The sequence below is a fragment of the Heterocephalus glaber genome, unplaced genomic scaffold (assembly GCF_053883595.1).
Source record: "Heterocephalus glaber isolate CG9 unplaced genomic scaffold, H.glaber_assembly_v1.0 deba00001733, whole genome shotgun sequence".
In the NCBI taxonomy this organism is placed as follows: Eukaryota; Metazoa; Chordata; class Mammalia; order Rodentia; family Bathyergidae; genus Heterocephalus; species Heterocephalus glaber.
This window is the reverse complement of record NW_028258444.1, coordinates 12,201,296-12,220,304: the sequence shown is the minus strand read 5'-3', so window position 1 is coordinate 12,220,304 and position 19,009 is coordinate 12,201,296. Positions and strand designations below refer to the sequence as shown.

At 35.2% G+C, this 19,009-nt stretch overlaps 1 non-coding gene across 1 annotated transcript; it reads left to right on the top strand.

Annotated features, from left to right (window-relative positions):
• Window positions 1-8,207: 8,207 nt before the first annotated feature.
• On the top strand, window positions 8,208-8,312 carry LOC147821494 (U6 spliceosomal RNA). Its single transcript, XR_015446984.1, has one exon. It is a non-coding gene; the product is annotated as a U6 spliceosomal RNA (small nuclear RNA).
• The last annotated feature ends 10,697 nt before the right edge of the window (window positions 8,313-19,009 follow it).

Here is a 19,009-nt window from a genome sequence, read left to right as displayed (position 1 = left end):
ATTACAGGATTCCCTGGCTTCACCCCCAAGCATTTATCTCATTCTGTTTTTTCTTGGGGTTTTTTTTCCCAAAGTCTAATTTGGCCAGCTATACCTACATGTGTTCAGTTTAGCAGTGATTTATTTCATATGTTCCTTCTGCTTATTTAAATTTGGCATTTGTTCCTATCATTCCCATATGTCAACAGGCTACTTTGAATTCAGCTGTCTTACATAGGCCCCTATGATAGCCATGGTTTTCATACTGGAATAAAATGATCTCAGTATTTGAATGAGCTACCTAATTCCGAAAGTGCTCATTCCCCATGAGTTCTTAATTTCTGCACAAATGACAATTGAGAAACGTCTCTTCTCCTAGAGGCCCTAATGGTATCAACTCCTTCTGTTTCTCAGGCAAATTTTCTGTTTTCTTTTCTGTTAAACCCCAACTCTCTTCTGAAGAGTGATGATACTGAGTGCTTCATAAACACCATCAGCCCAAAGTGGAAACATATGTTAGTGAGAAGCTTTTATCACCGAATTATATAGATCAGCTTCTCAACACTATTTTCTTACATTTATGTTTCCCAGAGCCAGCTGCATTTATTAATCTCCTTCCTCTTATTTAAAGGGCTACTGTTCAACTCTTTGAACAAATAAAAGAACCCTTTAAATGGCCCTTCTTTATGAAAATGATGGACTTTGATATTTGCTTTACTGGTCATTTAAATATGAATAGTAATACCGTAACACATGATAAGAATATCTGGGTGGAAAGTAGAAAAGTCAAATATTATGGTGCTTCAGTAGTTGATACTGAAGCATGGTTCAGATAGAAAAATTTGCCTTTTAACTAATCATTTTGATATTCCAGTATCTTTATAGATAAGTTTAAATAGTGTTTGGTAAAAAGCACTTTATAAATCCTTTGGTTTCTCTAACATCCATTCTGACAAAATGTCTTACTGCTATTTCCATTTGACAGTTGCATCAGAAGCTGGAGAAGTGGCTAGATTTGATTTCCTCATATAGTATTTAAGACCAGAAAGTAGTGCAGCTTTAGCCTGGTTTGTCATTGTAACATTTAGTCACAGGATTACAAACAAGGGGTATTTTATGCAGAGCTGTTTTGGTTGCCTTTTTTTCATTAAGCTTATTGGTACATTTTAGGTATACAATATAGTTACATTCACCATTGGGAACTTGTACCTTTACATGATGTATCTTGGTTCTTACTTTTTCCCCATTTCCCTGCCCTCCCTTCAACCCCTCCACTCCTCCCTATTTACAAAGACTTTGTTTCCATTTTTTCCTTTTCTCGTATTTTTTTCCTTTCCCTTCTTTCCTTTCCCCTATCCCTCCCACTTCCCCTACCCCTTTTCACATTGAAGCCATACTCTTAAGTGAAATAAATAGGACACGTGTAAATACCGAATAGTTTCTCTGGTGTGAGAAACTAAAAGTGTAAATAAGGATCTAAATGTATAATTGATAATGTGAAACTGGTTGCCTTTTTAAAAACAGAGACATTGGCAGTACTCTTCAGGGCAGTTTTCATTTCTTTTCTGTGACCAGGGTGGCTTTGCAACCATTTTGATTTGCATATCTTAGCTTGTTAGTTCTTTGACAATAGCAGAAAAACATTATATTTGGGTTTTCTGTGTTGCTTGTGAGTAGTCACTGAAACTGACCTGCTTTGTAATGCAAACATTATGTAGACTGCAGCCAGACAATGAGAAGTCTGTGTGGAACTTGAACAGGGCTGGATGCAGTCTTTCCCAGTGGGTATCTATCATTTCAGGTGCTGCTGAAGAATCCATTGTAGAATTTTCATTTTCAACTGTTTGTTAAAAATCACATACCAAGTCAAATTTAATTAGCGATATTCATCCGGCAGATGGTACAGTATTCCATAATAAAGTATAAATTCCTTTACTTAATTGAGTAATGCATTTCATATGACTTCTTTTACAAATTTCAAACCTGATCCTTCTCAAATAGGCCTGGACATTATTTGGATGCAGGCCCAAACAGGTTAAAATTGATTTAATACTTTCCCCTCAAAGAACATTATGTAAATGAAAGCGAGTCCATGGTGAGTGGCTTATTTTAATCCCTGCTTCTACATAAATTACATCTGCATCTGGGAGAAAGAAGTGGGAGTAAACTGCATGTGAACATGTCTCTGAAACTTCAAATGCAACATGTTATGGTCATATTTAAATAAATTTAACTTGTTTCATATTGAACAATGGTTAATGCTCCTTATTAATTTGTTGAAACAAAGTGTTTTATAACATTAAAGAGATTCTTCATAGATACATCACCATTCTTTCCAGAAGAACCTATTAAACTAAGCATTAGAATGGGGGCAGGAGGGAATCTATCTATCTATCTACTATTTGAATAAATATATGTAGCACCTAGATAAAGTGTTTGGATAGGCTGGTATAAAATGGAATATTGTACCTTGGCAGCCTGTGGGTTACTATTGGTCTTTTCATCCAAGATGTAAAAGGGATTTCATTCCTCCTCTAAACATTTTATCACTGCTTCAGATATTTTTTCACTTTGTCCTGTTGTGGAATTTGCAACACACTACATTTTTCCAGCCTGTATCAACAACTTATTTCAGTGTACAAACTGATTCAGTGAATACCACAAAAGATGAGATTTTTATCCTTCTGTTATACCAGAGCTGTCATATTTTGCCCTTATATTGAAATAACTCCATTCCATTGCCTATTGCCAACATTAGGAATTGATCATTATACATATGGCTTCTCAGCCTTCTTTGTTGAAGTCCTTTGGTCATGACTTAAATCTTATTTACCATTATATTCTAGTCCTGGGCTAGAGATTAGGTCAGTGGTTCCACTGCCTGCCTCACAAGTGCAAGGTCCCGAGTTTGATCCCCAGTAACCGCCCCCCCACAAATATATATAGTCTTGCTCCTTTTTAGGCTGATAAGAAAATCAAAGTCCTAAGAGTTGTAGAAAAATTCATTTAACTTTGTCACAGAGATAGCTAATGTTGGGGTTAAGACTAATAAGTATTTCACCTCAGGGCCAGAGATTCCCCAAACATATTATGTTATCTCCCATGAGAGAAAAGCTTAGGATACAGACTGCTAAGGGGAAGGAAAAAATAAACCTTTTCTTTCACTGTCTTAAATTCAGTAGTTAGTCTGAATTAAACTGACAACAGACAAATTAACAGGAGAAAGGGTGCAATTTTTATTGATGCTAACATTTTAATGTGTGCAAGGATATTCACAGTAAAGAAATGAAACTCATAGAAGCAGTTAGACTTTGGGGCTTATAAACCATTTTAACAAGATAAGATAAATTGTGAAGAAGTGACTTGACCAGAAAAGGGGCTCTCGGCTTCTAGGAATGAAAAATTGTGGGAAAGTGACTAGTAAATGCATGAAGCAAACTAATAGAGGACATAGACCATTTTAGTAGGGTTTGTTTATACAGATTCATGTTGGTGTGACTTTCATCTATTTGGAGATAAACCGATCTGTCTTCCTGGTACAAAATAGCACCTTTCTCAAAGGAAATGTACGTCCAGATTTTAGTCAGTCAAGGGACAGTAGAGAACTTACCTTGAGTTTGTTGTTTCTCAGTTCCAAAGCAGCATGTATTCAGTAACATGTCCTGATCCCCTTCAACCTATTGAGAGTAAAGATGCATAATGACTACAGCAACCCATTGCTCAGCCCAAGTCATAAATTAAAGGCCCTAAGCAGTTTCTCCAGGTGTATTCACCAGTTCCCAACCCACTTTAACATTTTAGTATTCTTACGGGCAATGACACTTCTGGTTCCCACATTACAGATATTACTAGACTCTTTTAAATTATCTAATTTTTTAGTAATTCTTTTAGTTTTACGTATTAAAGATCCCACTTGTCTGAGCCTTATACATATGTCTCAAGGGGACCTGTGCATTCAACTTCTCTAATTAAGTGGTTTCCTTACTCCAGCTTACTGGATTAGAATCTCAGGTGCACCCTGGACTCTGAAAATCATAGCAAAGTAGAAACAGCATGTCTTTAAAGAGAGAAGAGTTTCGAATCTAATCCTTGCTCTTTTACTAGCAGCAAGACCTTACTCAGAGCCATTATGGACACTCAGTTTTGGTGCATGTAGGTCACCCAGACAGAGTGGATGCACAATAAATGTATTCTTGATGATGGTGATGATTAATGATGACGTGCTCCTGTTTTGCATAGTATTTTTCAAAAGGGTCTTTTTTTTTTTATAGATCTCCCCACTACTCCTACTTCTTCCCTCCTTCACCTTACGTACATTTTAGACAAGATCATACTTAAGTGTCTGCTGTATCCATTTACTTGGAAAAGGTAGCCATATGGTTTTAAAAAATTCTATTGACTTTGTTATGTGCTAATATATAGCATTTTAAGACTTATGCAATAAGTCAACTTAGATGTCTCTTCCAGGCATCAGTCTCTGTCATGACAGACCAACAGCACCTGGAACCCACAGGCTTCACTGATGTCTGTTATAGTAAGTACTTGAAAGTTAACTGATTACTCTTCTCTCTTCCCTCTACATTAGAAGTTCCTTTAGATAAGGGGTGGTGTCTAGAGTAGCATATCTTGTTTCCTCAATGCTTGGCTCATAGGAGGAAAATAATTCTGAAAAATTAAATGAATTAATGTTATATAGTGTTTAGGGTAGGTAAAAATAAGGGATAAATTCTCCAATAATTATGATTAAATATTAAATATTTGGAAATTACTTATATAAAAATGGAAGTTATTTGGTTTATGGTGACTAAATTGAAGCTATTTAACCCCTTTACCTATGAAATGCAAATAACTGATATAGCATGCTCCCATTTGAATACATTTACACAGAAAGATTCATTTTATTTTTTAAATGAAAAGTCAAAGTACTGGATGATTCAGATTTCTACAAAAATATTCAAACAGCCATTTTTATTTCTGAATAAACATTCATCTTTAAAAGTATGTTTGTAATAAGAAGGAGGACTGGTTCTTTTATTTTGTTATTTCTTGGTATAGGATCCCTAGAGATTTTTTTCATGATATCTACAGGGCCAACTCTGGGCAAACATGGGCCACAGGGAAATCTCATCTCTGCTTTTCTACACCCAGGAGTGATAAATGTCAGCAGAAAGTGGAGCAGATGGCATAACTGTGCTGTGGCTGAAGATATTTCAGAAAAGGATTCAGTGAATTCTCTGTCTAGTAAACTAGCAATGGAAATTCCACCATGGGCCTGTTGTCCTTTTGGTAAGATCTTCACCCACTTCTTACAATGCACACAACTCTCACCTGGGAGGGGAAGATTTAACTTTTTTTTTCCTCAGGAAATAACATTTTGCTTGAGGCAAAATTGAAAAGCATGCCACAGAGTTGGAGAAGAGATTTCCAAATATATACAAATGTGTGCATATCCATGTATATATTTAATAAATGACTATCCTTAAATCATTAAGGAGGGATAGACAATGCAATAAAAATAGACAAATGACTTGAATGGACATTTACATAGAGATTTCTCTGATCATGTCTATTACAACTTAATAGGAAGCCCTTAGAAGGATTAAATTTGTTTCCAAGTAAATAACTGAGCACCAAAAAAAATCCCAAGAATAACTATATAAATACAAAAATATCAAAAACTTGAAAAGTTAAAATTCACACTGTCATTCAACTATGAATTAGTTCAATTATTATCCATAATGAAAGAAAAACATCTGCCAAGAGAGTGCATACAGAAATTACTTGATAATAGTAAAATAGCAATACTAAAACAGCTATTACAGCTATAGTCCCTATATGAAAGAAGATAGAAAAAAATATATTTGTATTTGCTTTAAATTAACTTTATTGACATAAAAGGTATCAATAAATGAATGATAACAGTTAAAATGAGCACATCTGCAACTAATGCAAAAATCATGATTTTAAAAATCAGTGTATTTACATCTCTCGAATGACCAGTGATGTTGAACATTTTTTCATGTATTTATTTGCTATTCCTACTTCTTTGTCTGAGAAATGTCTGTTCATTTCAGATGCCCATTTTCAGATTGGGTCTTTAAATTTTGGGAGGTCTGATCTTTTTAAGTTCTTTACAGATTTGAGATAGTAGACCTTTGTCTGAGGAAGAGCAGGCAAAGATTTTTTCCCACATTGTGGGTTGTCTCTTCACACTGCTGGTGGTTTCTCTTGCTGTGCAGAAGCCTTTTAATAAGAAGAGATCCCACTTGTCGATTGTTTGTGCTAGTTCACGGGCAACTGAGGTTTAGTTCATAAAATCTTTTCCTACATCGATGTCTTCAAGGGTTCTACCTAACCTCTGTTCCAACTGGTTCAGAGTTTCTATTTTAATATTTAGATCTTTAATCCATTTTGATTTTAGTTTAGTGCATGGTGAGAGATACAGGTCTAGTTTTAATCTTTGGCAAGTTGAAGCCCAATTTTTCCAGCACCATTTATTAAAGAGGCTATCTTTCCTCCAGTGAGGGTGTTTGGCTCCTTTGTCAAAGATGAGATGGCTGAGTGTGTCTGGCGTTGTTTCTGCATCTTGTAATGTGTTCCACTGGTCCTCAAGTCTGTTTTTTTGCCAGTACCATGCTGTTTTTATCACAGTAGCTTTGTAGTATAGTTCCAGGTTGGGGATTGTGATACCCCCTGCCATGTCTCTGTTACCTAGAATTGCTTTTGCTGTTCTGGGTCTCTTCTTGTTCCAAATGAATATTTGGATTGTTTTCTCAAGGTCCATGAAGTATGCTGCTGGGATCTCAATTGGAATTGCATTAAATCTATATAGCAGTTTTGTAAGTATGGTCATTTTCACTATATTAATCCTTACCCAGGAGCAGGGGATGTCTGTCCATTTTCTGATATCATCTTCAATTTCTCTTTTCAGAGTGCCATAGTTTTCAGAGAAGAGGCATTTGATTTCTTCTGTTAGGTTGATTCCTAGGTATTTCAGTTTTTTGGATGCTATTGTGAAAGGAATTATTTGCCCTATTTCTCTCTCAGTGAGTCTGTCATTGGTGTAGAGGAAAGCTATTGATTTTTGTGTGTTGACCTTGTAACCAGCTACTTGACTGAATTTGGTTATTAAGTCTAGAAGACTTTTGGTGGAGTTCTTGGGGTCTTCTATATAGAGTATCATGTCATCTGCAAATAATGACAATTTGAAAACAACACTGAGATTCCACTTCACTCCAGAAAGAATGGCTGCTATCATGAAATCAACCAATAAAAAATGCTGGCAGGGCTGTGGGGAAAGAGGAACCCTGCTGCACTGCTGGTGGGAGTGTAGACTGGTGCAACCACTGTGGAAATCAGTATGGAGATACCTCAAAGAACTAGGACTGGAAGTCCCATTTGATCCTGCTATTCCACTGCTGGAGATCTTCCCCAAAGAATTAAAAGTATCATACCACAGTGATATATGTGTGCCCATGTTCATAGCAGCACAGTTTGTAATAGCTAAAACTTGGAAACAGCCCAAATGCCCATCAACTGGAGACTGGATAAAGAAAATGTGTTTTTTAAATAAAATGGAGTACTACTCAGCCATAAAAAGTGAGAAATTAGAGACATTTATAGCTAAGTGGATGCACATTGTGTTTGCTGATTTAATAAAAATGGGGGTTGACTTGTGAAATAGTTGTAAAGTAACACAGCATGTTGAGATAACCATAGTCATGATGACCAACTCCAGGAGATGGAATTCATGCATATAGAGAATGAGCCCAGAACTGGAGTAGGTATTATGGAGCATGGAAAGATATGATTACATGCAGTAAAAATGCATGGTTGGCAGAGTTCTACAACTGGCAATTTTTGATGATCAGTTAAAAAACATGTTGATATTAAAGACATTATATAGATACAATAAAAATGACCAAAATGGAAGTTCTAAAATTCTAGAGACAAAAAATAATTCAAGAAAGAAAAATAAACCAGCTGGGATTAATGGTAGGTTAAATGTTGAAGAAACAATTAATAAACAATAACCTATGCAAAATTTAATACAGGAAGTATACAGGAAAAAAGCTAATAGAGCATCAGCAAGTTGTGAAAAAACTTCCAAGAATTTAACATATTCATAATTGGAGTTCCCCATGGACAGCAGAGAGGGGGAAGCCAGGAAAAATATAGGTGAAGAAATAATGACCAAAAGTAGCCCAATAATAAAAATAACAAATCTAGTGCTCACTTTGGCAGCACATGTACTAACATTGGAATGATACAGAGATAAGTATGGTCCCTTTTGCAAGGATGACAGGCAAATTCATGAAATGTTTCATAGTTTTAAAAAGTAGAAAATCTATAGTTCCAAAAAGTACAACTCCAACACAAGAAATGTGAAAATATCACCAATAATGATATTACATCGCAATAGAAAAAATTTTGAAGTAGCCAAAGAAAAAGAAAGAGACATTACGTACTTGATAACAAAGATATCATTAGTGTCCATGGAAGCAAAGGAGAATGTGTGAAAGGATGGAGCAGTGACTGAGGGGCCTGAGGAGACTCTTAGAGGTGAGGGATCTCTGTGACTTTGTAGTGATTGTTTTACAAGTTTGTACATCCTCAAACCTTATCAAACAGTACCTTTTAAACTGGCACAGTTTATTGGATGTCAATTATACCTCGACAAAGGTGTTAAAAACTTTGTAATTACTGCACAGCCACTAAAATAGATAAAATTAAAAAGCAGACAGTGCAGTGCCAGGCATTGGCAGTGTGAAACTATCATATACTGTTATGGCAGCATAAGTAGATAATCCACCTTGAAAAGTTCTTCGATGTGTCTCTTAGCACTGAACTTGAATACATTCTGCCCACAATTATAAGCCTAATATATATTAGGAGGAATATGTACATATGCTTACCACATTAAATTCTCAAATAGCACTATGAATAATAGCTCACCTTAGAAACTTCTTTATATCCAAAAAGAACAGAATAGGTTAATTATGATATATTCATACTACCGAAACTTATATAGAATCGTGAAGGAAATACTATCACTTTAACCATCCAGGTGAATCTCAGAGACAGTGTTCAGTAATCACAAAAAAGTATGTGTCATATGATCCCATCGTTATAAAAAAAATTCCTTCAGATGATGTCAGTTGTGGTGACACTTTGCTTTGTGGAAAGAAGAAACTGGGATGGACATGAAGGAGAAACAGAGAGTACCTCGGCTGCAAGAAAAGTCACAGGTCTTGGTCTGGGTTCTGGGAATGCAGGGTGTTCAGTATGTAAACACTCTTCAGCCAAGTGCCTTCCATGGTTTTTTGTATGTAAATAGTCCTTCAATCCACTTTCAAAAGATACAGTTTTAGATAATACATATATCAGAACTAGTACCAAATCAAAAGAATATACATTGCACATTTCATAGTTTTTTCCCCTGAGGATATTACAGTTTGAATCTGGAGTGTCCACCAAAAGCCCGTGTGCTAAAGACTTGGTCCCCATTGTGTGGCATTATGAGGAAGTGGCGGGAACTTTAGGAAGTCAGGTCATTGGGGATGTTATTTGAAGGGGATCCTGGGATCCTGACCTCTGCTCTCTGTGCCTTTGGTTCCAGGCTGCCATGAGGTAAAGAAATTTTTTCTGCCACACACTCCCTGCTGTCATGTACTGCCACATCAGGGCCCCAAAGCAGCAGGGTAAAGTGACCATGAACTGAAAACTCTGACATCATGAGCCAAAACACATTGTTCTTCCTCATCAGTTGTTTGTCTCAAGAATTTTGTCACAGTGACAGAAAACTGACTAATACAGTCAGGAAGAAGAGAGCAAATAGGGAATGAAGATAAAAAGAGGAGGAAGTGAAAAAGAAGGAAGGAAGGAAGGAAGGAAGGAAGGAAGGAAGGAAGGAAGGAAAGGGAAGGGCAATTTAACTATGGCTTGACTCCTTATATAAACAATTACCCATATTTACAAAATACATAATTGAATTTGAAGTAGAATGAGTCAGGTAATTTAATTTTTTGTTAACAGGTAGGCCACTAATTCTGTAGGAACTCCTAAAAAAATTCCAAATTTCTGAAAAAAGTTTAACTGTGAGCTACTTAAAATTTATGAAATGCAGAATGAGAAAAACAACTCACAAATCCTAAATACAAATGAGGATTTCCTAAAGAAGAGAATGGAAATAATTACTAGTACCTACATTTCTAACATACTCTTACATATTCAAATATGGAGGATCCAGTTTTAATTTCCATTTGATTTTCTTTTCTTTGCTCACCACCTTTTAAAAACTATTATGTATGGAACATCAACTGGGAGAGGGGGCAGGATCCTAGAGTGAAATAATGATGTAAACTTTTCCCCCATAGATTTCAGTTATGAATTTTTATTAGGAGGATCATATTACAGTATAAAAAGCTTAAGAGAAGAAACTATTGTATCAAGATTTCAAACAAGGAAAGAAAACTCATCTACTCTGACAGAATCAGATTACATATAACAGTATCTCTTTAATCCTCTGAGGAAGGGCAAGAAGTAACATTAAAGAAAGTTGCATTAAAGAATTCCACGGGAAATTTAACTCTTTCACAGTGGGTTTTTATGGTGGAGAGACACTTTATTAAGTTACTGCAATGTCCAGTGGCAGGGATGCAATACATATTCAGAATTATGAGATTAGTTTAAAAGTGGATAATATTGACCTCCAACTCTGAAAATAGACTTAAAACATGGACTCTGTCTTTGAGTCTAACGCTTTGTATAGATGTCTGTCATGTCTAGATGCAGAGGATAAATGGAAATGTTTCGAATTTCTTAAAATGAAAGTTACATACTGGTAAATGAGGTAATCTTTTTACTACTCCCTTTGTCATCAATAATTAAAGCCTAAACTTCTTGCAAGGTGATACTCAAAATGACTACATTACATCTACACTTAACAATTATTTCAGTTCAGGACATTTCATGATTTTCTACACACTCCAAATCCTAGCAGCTACAGATCCATAAACAGCATAGAAACCTATGTTTTGTGCCATGTTTAGCAAACCACAATTGTCGTCTGGTTGGTATTTGCTTTCTTCCTCAAATATCTCCTAATCCTTGATGTGCACACTGAAAATGTCACTGAGTTCTCTGAAATTAACTACATCTTCACATTTGAACTCAATAAATCTTGTGTGTTTGTCTGAGTCATACATAATTGAGAAAATTGTGAACTTCAGAAAGCTCTTCACATTCATATTAAGTTTCTAGAAATATAAGATAAAAATGCACAAACTCACCACAGTAGAAACAATTTTCTTTTGTGTGTGTGTGTGTGTGTGTGTGAGGAATCTTTTCTAAGAGATTAGGACAAATTCTGTAGAGCAAATCTGCTTTCCAACATGTTGCAGTTATTGAACTTTGCCTGAGTTGCTGTTTTTGGTGGAGTTTGATAGTGTATCCAAGAACTAAGGGGTCTCCAGGAAAGGCAATAAGAAGAAGGAATGCTAGTGAGCAGAGATCACTATATATTGACACTGTTCTTGAAATGCTATGGGGAAGGAAGATGGAAAAAATAAATTTAAGATCAAATGATGTTCAAACTTTTGCATCACGACACACTTGGCTCTGTCCAAGACAGGAGAGCAAAAGGATGTGTTCATCGTGTCTTGCATCCCATTTATGCGGGTATTTTGCTTTTAAGCTATTACGTAAAGTTGAGGGCTAATTCATTCCCTATCTAAAGAACCTAATTTACATCATGATTATTTACTATTCTCTAAAGATAGATAATTATTCTCACCTCTTCCCTCTTTTAACTCAGCTTTTTAACACCTTTTCTAGGCATAGGTGATTTTGTCATTTAAAAAATACTCTTCTAGAAAGATATCTATCTAATTTGCAAGTTAAAGAGCATAAAACGTGTTACTATTAGAACATATAAAATTGTTTCCTTTGTATTTGACCATCATAAATGTTGTCAATATTTATTGTCAGTATTTATTGACATTACCGTCTTAGACAAATGGCAGATGCCCACTTTCTTGATCATACACACACACACACACCCCATTGAGAAAATTATTATTGTATGAAATTAACTTCATGAACCAATTTCAATTCTATGAAACTTTAATTACATATTAAATACTTTGCCTTTGCAAACTAGTAATTGGGGACAAGAAAAAATGTATATACAATGTGTTCATTGTCATACTTTCCATTTTTAACATTTGTTGGAAAACATGGCCAAACTCATTAATTTCAATGAAAGAAAAATGTCTATGCAATTATTTGTTTTCAAAAGAACTCAAAATCTCTGTTCAAATTCAAAAGATATTAATAAAAAAATGAAGTTTCATCCATTATATCCATATTTCACACTATAATTTTCTTGCCTTATTGCCTACCTAGGATCATTTATGTATTTTTTGTTTTCTTCTTACTAATATAAAGCCATTTTTCATGGAATATAATTCTCTACTGTATTTTTTCAGAGAGAATACCTAACATGTTTCTGAGCTTTAACAGGGGTAGTTTTCAACTGATTTAGGTGCTATATATCATAATGATAAGAACATAAATTCTTAGTCAAATGTTAGCATTTTCTTCTTGGCTCCAATACTTATCACCTCTGTGATTTGGGGCAATATATTTAGTGGCTCTGGGTTTCCATTCCCCTATATATAAAATGAATAAAATAATAATGCCTATCTCAACGTGTTTCAGAGGATTAAATGAGTTCATACACGTAAGTCATATAGAAAAGTGCTTAACATATAGTTAGTTCTCAGTGATTCTTAATTCTATTTTATTAAGTTCTCAATAATTATTAATTACATTGTTATTATTCATTTAATATTTGTTATATTTTCAGTAAATAAACTTCTTATATGAGTATATTGACACCTTTTAACAGTATCTAGAAAATTAACTACCTTTGCTTGGGAAAATATCTTTATGAACTCATATAGGACACAGAGTACAGAACGGTAACTGAGTAATAGTTAAACCAAATCTGAAAAGCAATAAATGGAAATCAGGAGAAGTGGAGTAGGGAATAATCAAGGTAAAAAGCAAAAACTGTAAGAAGATACAGGTGGAAGGTGGAGTGAGACAAGAGGCCACTGTCCAAGATAGCAGAAGTAACAGGGAGACAAGAAGTAAACCCATTCATTTCTCATTATACAGTTTTGCTAAGAAAACTAGCATCATAAACAAAGGTGCATTTTGTTCTGATACAAAACCAGAAAGTACACAAATGCTGATTAGCTGTGTGCTTCCTCCCAGAAAGAGACACTGTCAAAATGCAGTAGTAATTGTTCATTTTCTGTACCACTTCAGAGTTTTCAAACTGCTTTTAATTGCATCCATCAGTGTTCATTGGCCAAGTATTTCATGCCCAAAAAGACATATACAATAAACCCCATCACCATCTCTATGTGTTTTAGAATTTCCAAAGCACTTCTGCTCAATAATCTCATTTAACCCTAAAACAATGCTCTGAAGGAGGTAAGGTAGAGTGATTTATGTGAATATGAGACAAACCTAGTTCTCTTAACTTTTGAATTGAAGACTGCACCAGAGACAGGATATGAGATGACTTTAGCTAATACATACCCTGTGTTGTTTGATACCCCTTGACTATCTGTATTAGTCGCTTTTTCATTGGCATCACGACACCTGAGATAAAGAAATGTAAAAGAATCAGAAAGGTTTATTTTGGCTCATGGTTTTGGAGGTTTCAGTCCATGGTCACTTGCCCCTGTTGTTTTTGAACTTGTAACACCACCTCATATCAGAGTGGAAGTGTGTGGTAGAAGAGGCCTGTTTACCAGTCTGTGGCCAGATGTAAAGAGGGAAAGAGGAAGGGCCAAGGTCCCAATATCTCTTTCAAGGGCATGCGCACATGACCTAGCTTCCTTCTACTAGGCCCTGCTTCCAAAAGGTCCTGCCCCCCCCCCCCGTGGTACCAAACTTGGGACTGAGCCTTTAACACATGGGCCTTTAAGAGGCCCTTACCCAAACTCCAGCACCATCTATCATTCAAACCAGCCTAGACACATTTGGGAGGCATCAATCCGCAGATTTAGCAGCCTTCTGGGCTTAATAGTGATGGGACACAAACCTAATGCTGCAACTCTGAACAATGAACCAAATGTTTGTGGATCATCAAACATGAAAGAGCATGCTACTCTTATATATGACCAGAGCATGAAATTTCTTCTTAAAATGCATGCATGGATTACAAAAAGTTAAGTGAATCATAGTTTAGTAATTATGTAGATGTAGGAAATCATAAAAGTATTACTCTAATGACTGATTTAGAAAAGTGTAATGACTGATTTAGAAAACACTGTTCTTATTCTGTATTGCTGTCTGACCAGGGACCCTGCTTTAAGTTCTCTAAGCTTGTAAAAGACTAGAGTTAAATCCCACAAACAGTGTTATACTTTAATAAATATTTTGGGTGGAATTATTTAACATTTAGGTCCAGCACTTGGGATGCTGGGGCAGGAGTTGAGACCAGCCTGGTCTACATAATGAGATCAAGGCCAGCCTGAACTACACAGCCAGACTCTGTCTCAAAAAAAAATTAGGTTACATTTGGGAAAAAATGTTTTCATCTTTCATTTCACAATAAATCCTGGTGGGAAGGGGCACCAGTTCCCACTGATACATGAGAGGAGCTCTCCAGATTTACAACTACCAACAGACTCTGCCTTAGAATCAATTCTAGTGCCCATATCCAGTTAACTATTTCCCCACAAACACAAATTGTTGACCATATTACAACATTCATTATATTCCCTTCTTCACAACTCACAAAAGATGTATACAATAACAAAAAATAAATACAGTAACCACCTAACTCCTTACACATGACTGATGCTGGAATGTATAGTTTTACAGATGATTCTGTCTCTGTGGTTCAGTATTGCTCAAATGGCAAGTAGTTCAGAGCTCCATAAGCAACAAGTTCACTTCCAATAGCCCAGTTTTTACAAACAACCGGGTGTAACATTAAGATTGTACTTAAGGTGACTTTGAAACCCAAATCCAGTATAGATATCCATCTTTTTCCAAAATGTAGCTTTTTTTAGGATGGGGATGCTTTGTGATTCCAGTGATGCCTTCAAGCTCAACTGCATTTGGGGGAAGAATTAATGAAATTCAGCTGGGGGTATAAATCATGACTTGATGGCATTCAGATTCTGGCTTAAGTTCTGAGGCAGTGATTTGAAGTTTTTATGCTCTTATTTGTCCACTCATTTGCAGACTTTTCTGATCTATGCTAGAAAATAATTGCAGAAAAATAGAAAAAATATGCTATCATATTTTTTTCAAAAAGAATTTAACAAGGCTGGTAAAATGATGTGCCTCAAAAAGCTATAAGAATATTTTGTGCATAGAGAATCCTAAGCTGATATTCTAGATTCAAGAGCAAAAACTCTATTTTACATTAATACAAAGAGAGTTCAGAGAAAGGAAAGCAAACAGGCTTGAATCAGAAACCTAGTTCTCTTAACTCCTAATTGAAGACTACACCAGAGTTAGGATATGAGATGATTTTAAGTGACACATACCCTGTATTCCCACAGAGTTTTGAGATAACATCACCTTAGGCTCACATCCTTACTGGAAATTTTATTTCTCCTGGAGTCTTATTTTCTCTTTTGATGAAAAAGTTATTGACCAAGATGAGCTATATCACAGCTTACACACACTGTTCTGTGGCATTTTCTCTATTCTCCTATTAGGGACAGGACAGCTCTGAATGTCTCTGGGGTTTAAGTAAGCTGCTCAATTTCATCTTTGTCTGCCACTGCATGGTAGGAGATTCATTTCCTGTGTCCTCAGGAATATTAGAGCTCCAGTGCCCAAGACCCAGGTAGAATGCAGTCTCCTGGAAGTGGCAAGAACCTAAATGTTCCTTTCTGGGTACCCATACCCTTCTGGCTTAGACTTTTTACTTGATTTCTTTCTTTTGAGCTAACCTACATAGTTTAGATGTTTTTCATTTAAATGTTTTCTTTTTGCTTCCACTCATTTTGTGTGTGTTTATGTTTGTGGGAGGAAACTGAGCATGTGGTTGGTTTAGTTTGCCATACTGCCAGGCATCTTGTGTCTCAGAAACATTTTCAGACCTCTATATTCTTATTGGGACATCTCTCCTTCTAAAATACTATTGGAATTCCTTTTGTGGTAAACCTAAACTATTAGTTTCTTGGTAAATGTGTGTAAAAAGTTGAGATCTGTCTGGTATTAAATGAATGAGCACATTGGTAGGAAAAGAAACTAGGGCAATGTTTGGACTCCACTGTTTCAGCATACCATTAATGATATTGCTTATATATTACAGGAGTCCAAGAAACTTACTATAGAATGTAAGTAAAGGAATAATGTGTTCTTTAAACTAAATATCTACTGGTACAACAAGTGATTATTACAAAGAGTATGCCCTGAAAATGAAGGATGGTTTTTAAATCTTCATAAAAATCTAGTTCTGGGGAAATTTTATTTTATAATGAGAAAAATAGACTAGAAATTGCAAAGTCAACATGTTCATATTTCTAATGGCACTATTGAAATACTTTTGATATTACATAATATAATCTACTAAAATTAAATAGAAGGTTTTCTGGAAAATTTTTCAACTCCATAAAATAGCAAATTAGTTTTTCTCTAAGTAGAACTTAACCTCATGACTTTTTGTTATAAATACTAACTGATTTTAGTTGTGTACATTACTGAGTCTTACTGTGACATTTCCACAAGTGCATATATCGTACTTTAATCATATCAACTTGCCTTATTATCCTCTCTCGCTCTCCCCGCCTCCTGTTGGTTCTCTTCCCCTTCCCTAATATGGTTACTCTTCTACTTTCTGATCATTTTTTCTTTTCTTTTAGTTTTCATAAATAAGACAAAACATGTGATACTCGTATTTCTGTGTCTGATTTGTTTCACTTAAATGATGACCTCAAGTTCTATCCTTTTTTCTACAAAAGATGTGATTTTCATTCTTCTCTATGGTTTAATAATAGTCTGTTGGGTAAAACATTTTTCTCTACATCCTTACCAGAATTTGTTATTTTTGATTTTTGGGTTTCTTTGCCGTTGTTTGGTTTGGTTTGGTTGATTGGTTGATTTTGATAATAGCTATTCTGAGTGGGGTGAGGTAGAATCTCAATGTAGTTTTGTCTCATTCTTTTTTTTTTTTTTTTTTCTTTTTTTGGTACCGAACTCGGGTCCTTGCACTTTCACAGAAGGCAGCGAAACCACTGAGCTAAATCCCCGGCCCTCAATGTAGTTTTGATTTGCATTTCCCTGATGGTTACAGATGTTGAGCATTTTTAAACATATTTATTGGCCTTTTGTACTTCTTTGAGAAATAATTCTTCAAATAACTTGCCCGCTTTTTTTTCCATTAGTTTATTGGTACATTTTAGGTATACAATACAGTTACATTCATCATTGGGAACTTGTGCTTTTACATGATGTATGTTGGTTCTTATTTTTTCCCCATTCCCCTGCCCTCTCTTAAATCTCTCCACCCCTCCCTATTTACAAAGACTTTTTATTGTATTATCCATTTTTTTGATGTTAAGCTTATTGAGTTCTCTGTATATTAATTTTCTGTCAGTTGAGTAGCTAGCAAAGTTTTTCCCCATTCTGTAGGCTGGCTCTTCACTCTGCTGACTGTTTCCTTTGCTGTGCACAAGCTATTTAATTTGATGCAATCCATTTGTCAGTTTTAGCTTTTATTTTTTTAGTTATTCAAGAAATAATTTCCTCTGCCTATATTTTATACATCTTTTATGGATTCCTCTAGCAGTTTCAAAGTTTCAGGTCTTATATCTGTGATCCATTTTGAGCTAATTTTTGCACAAGATGAAATACAGATACTGATTTCAATCTTCTGCATTTGGCTATCCAAGTTCTTCCAGAACCATTTGTTGGAAGAGGTTGCCTTTTTTCCAATATTTGATTTTGGTACCTTGGTTGAGAACTGATGATTTTTTGTTGTTTGATTTTTTTTTCTGTATGTTCTTGATTTTTCTCTGAATTAATTATTCTTTATCTGATGCATATCTATAACATCTGGTTAAAAACTGAAAGAAAATAGTTTCTGTTTATAAAATTTCAGTCAGTGAGCCTGATTTTTTATCATATTGTTTAATCATTTTGACACAACAAACTACTTCTGCTAGATCAATACATTTTATTAACTACATTTGAGACTCATCTCTGGTTTTTTTCAATAACAACAGACCTTAGTGAATGTTTTACATACTATTTTTTACTCAAACATTACAAACTATAGGAGCTGGGGTTTTCTTCATAACAACTGGCATTGTAATGATTTGATTATATAAATAGTACCACGGGTTTAGGGAAGTAGTTTTGCACATTCTCCACAGACTTGTGGCATCACTGAGTGTGAAAGTTTGCAATTACCCTCTGAGGTTAGAATGTGTATAAGACAGCAGAGACTCTCAAACCTACACTTATTATCTCACTGCTTCAGATGAGTTGTGTCCATTGTACAAGTAATTGAAAATATTTTTAAATAGTGACAATGGTTCACATCGTAAAGACTTCAGATTAATATGTATCATTAAAAATTATATACTTGCTCAGTGGTGCTGCCGCCTGCCTCGCAAGCGCAATGTCCCGAGTTCGATCTCTGGTACCCCCCAAAAATTATATACTTAATAATATAGTCATCACCTATACTTATTTTTGTGATGAGAACATTTAAAATCTACTCTTTTATCAATTTTGAAATATACTACACATTGATATTGATTACAATCACCATCACTGATACTTATTCCTCCTGTGTAGCTGAAACTTTATACACTTGGACCAAAATTAACCTTCCTCCATTTCCAGTCCTCACCCACCCTCACCTCTGAAAACCACTGTTCTTTCTTTCTTTTATTTTCCTTTTAGTAACTTCAGTTTATTTAAAAGATCTATAAATCCAACACTGTAGAATTAAAATTACTTCAGGAATTACATGAAAGATAAA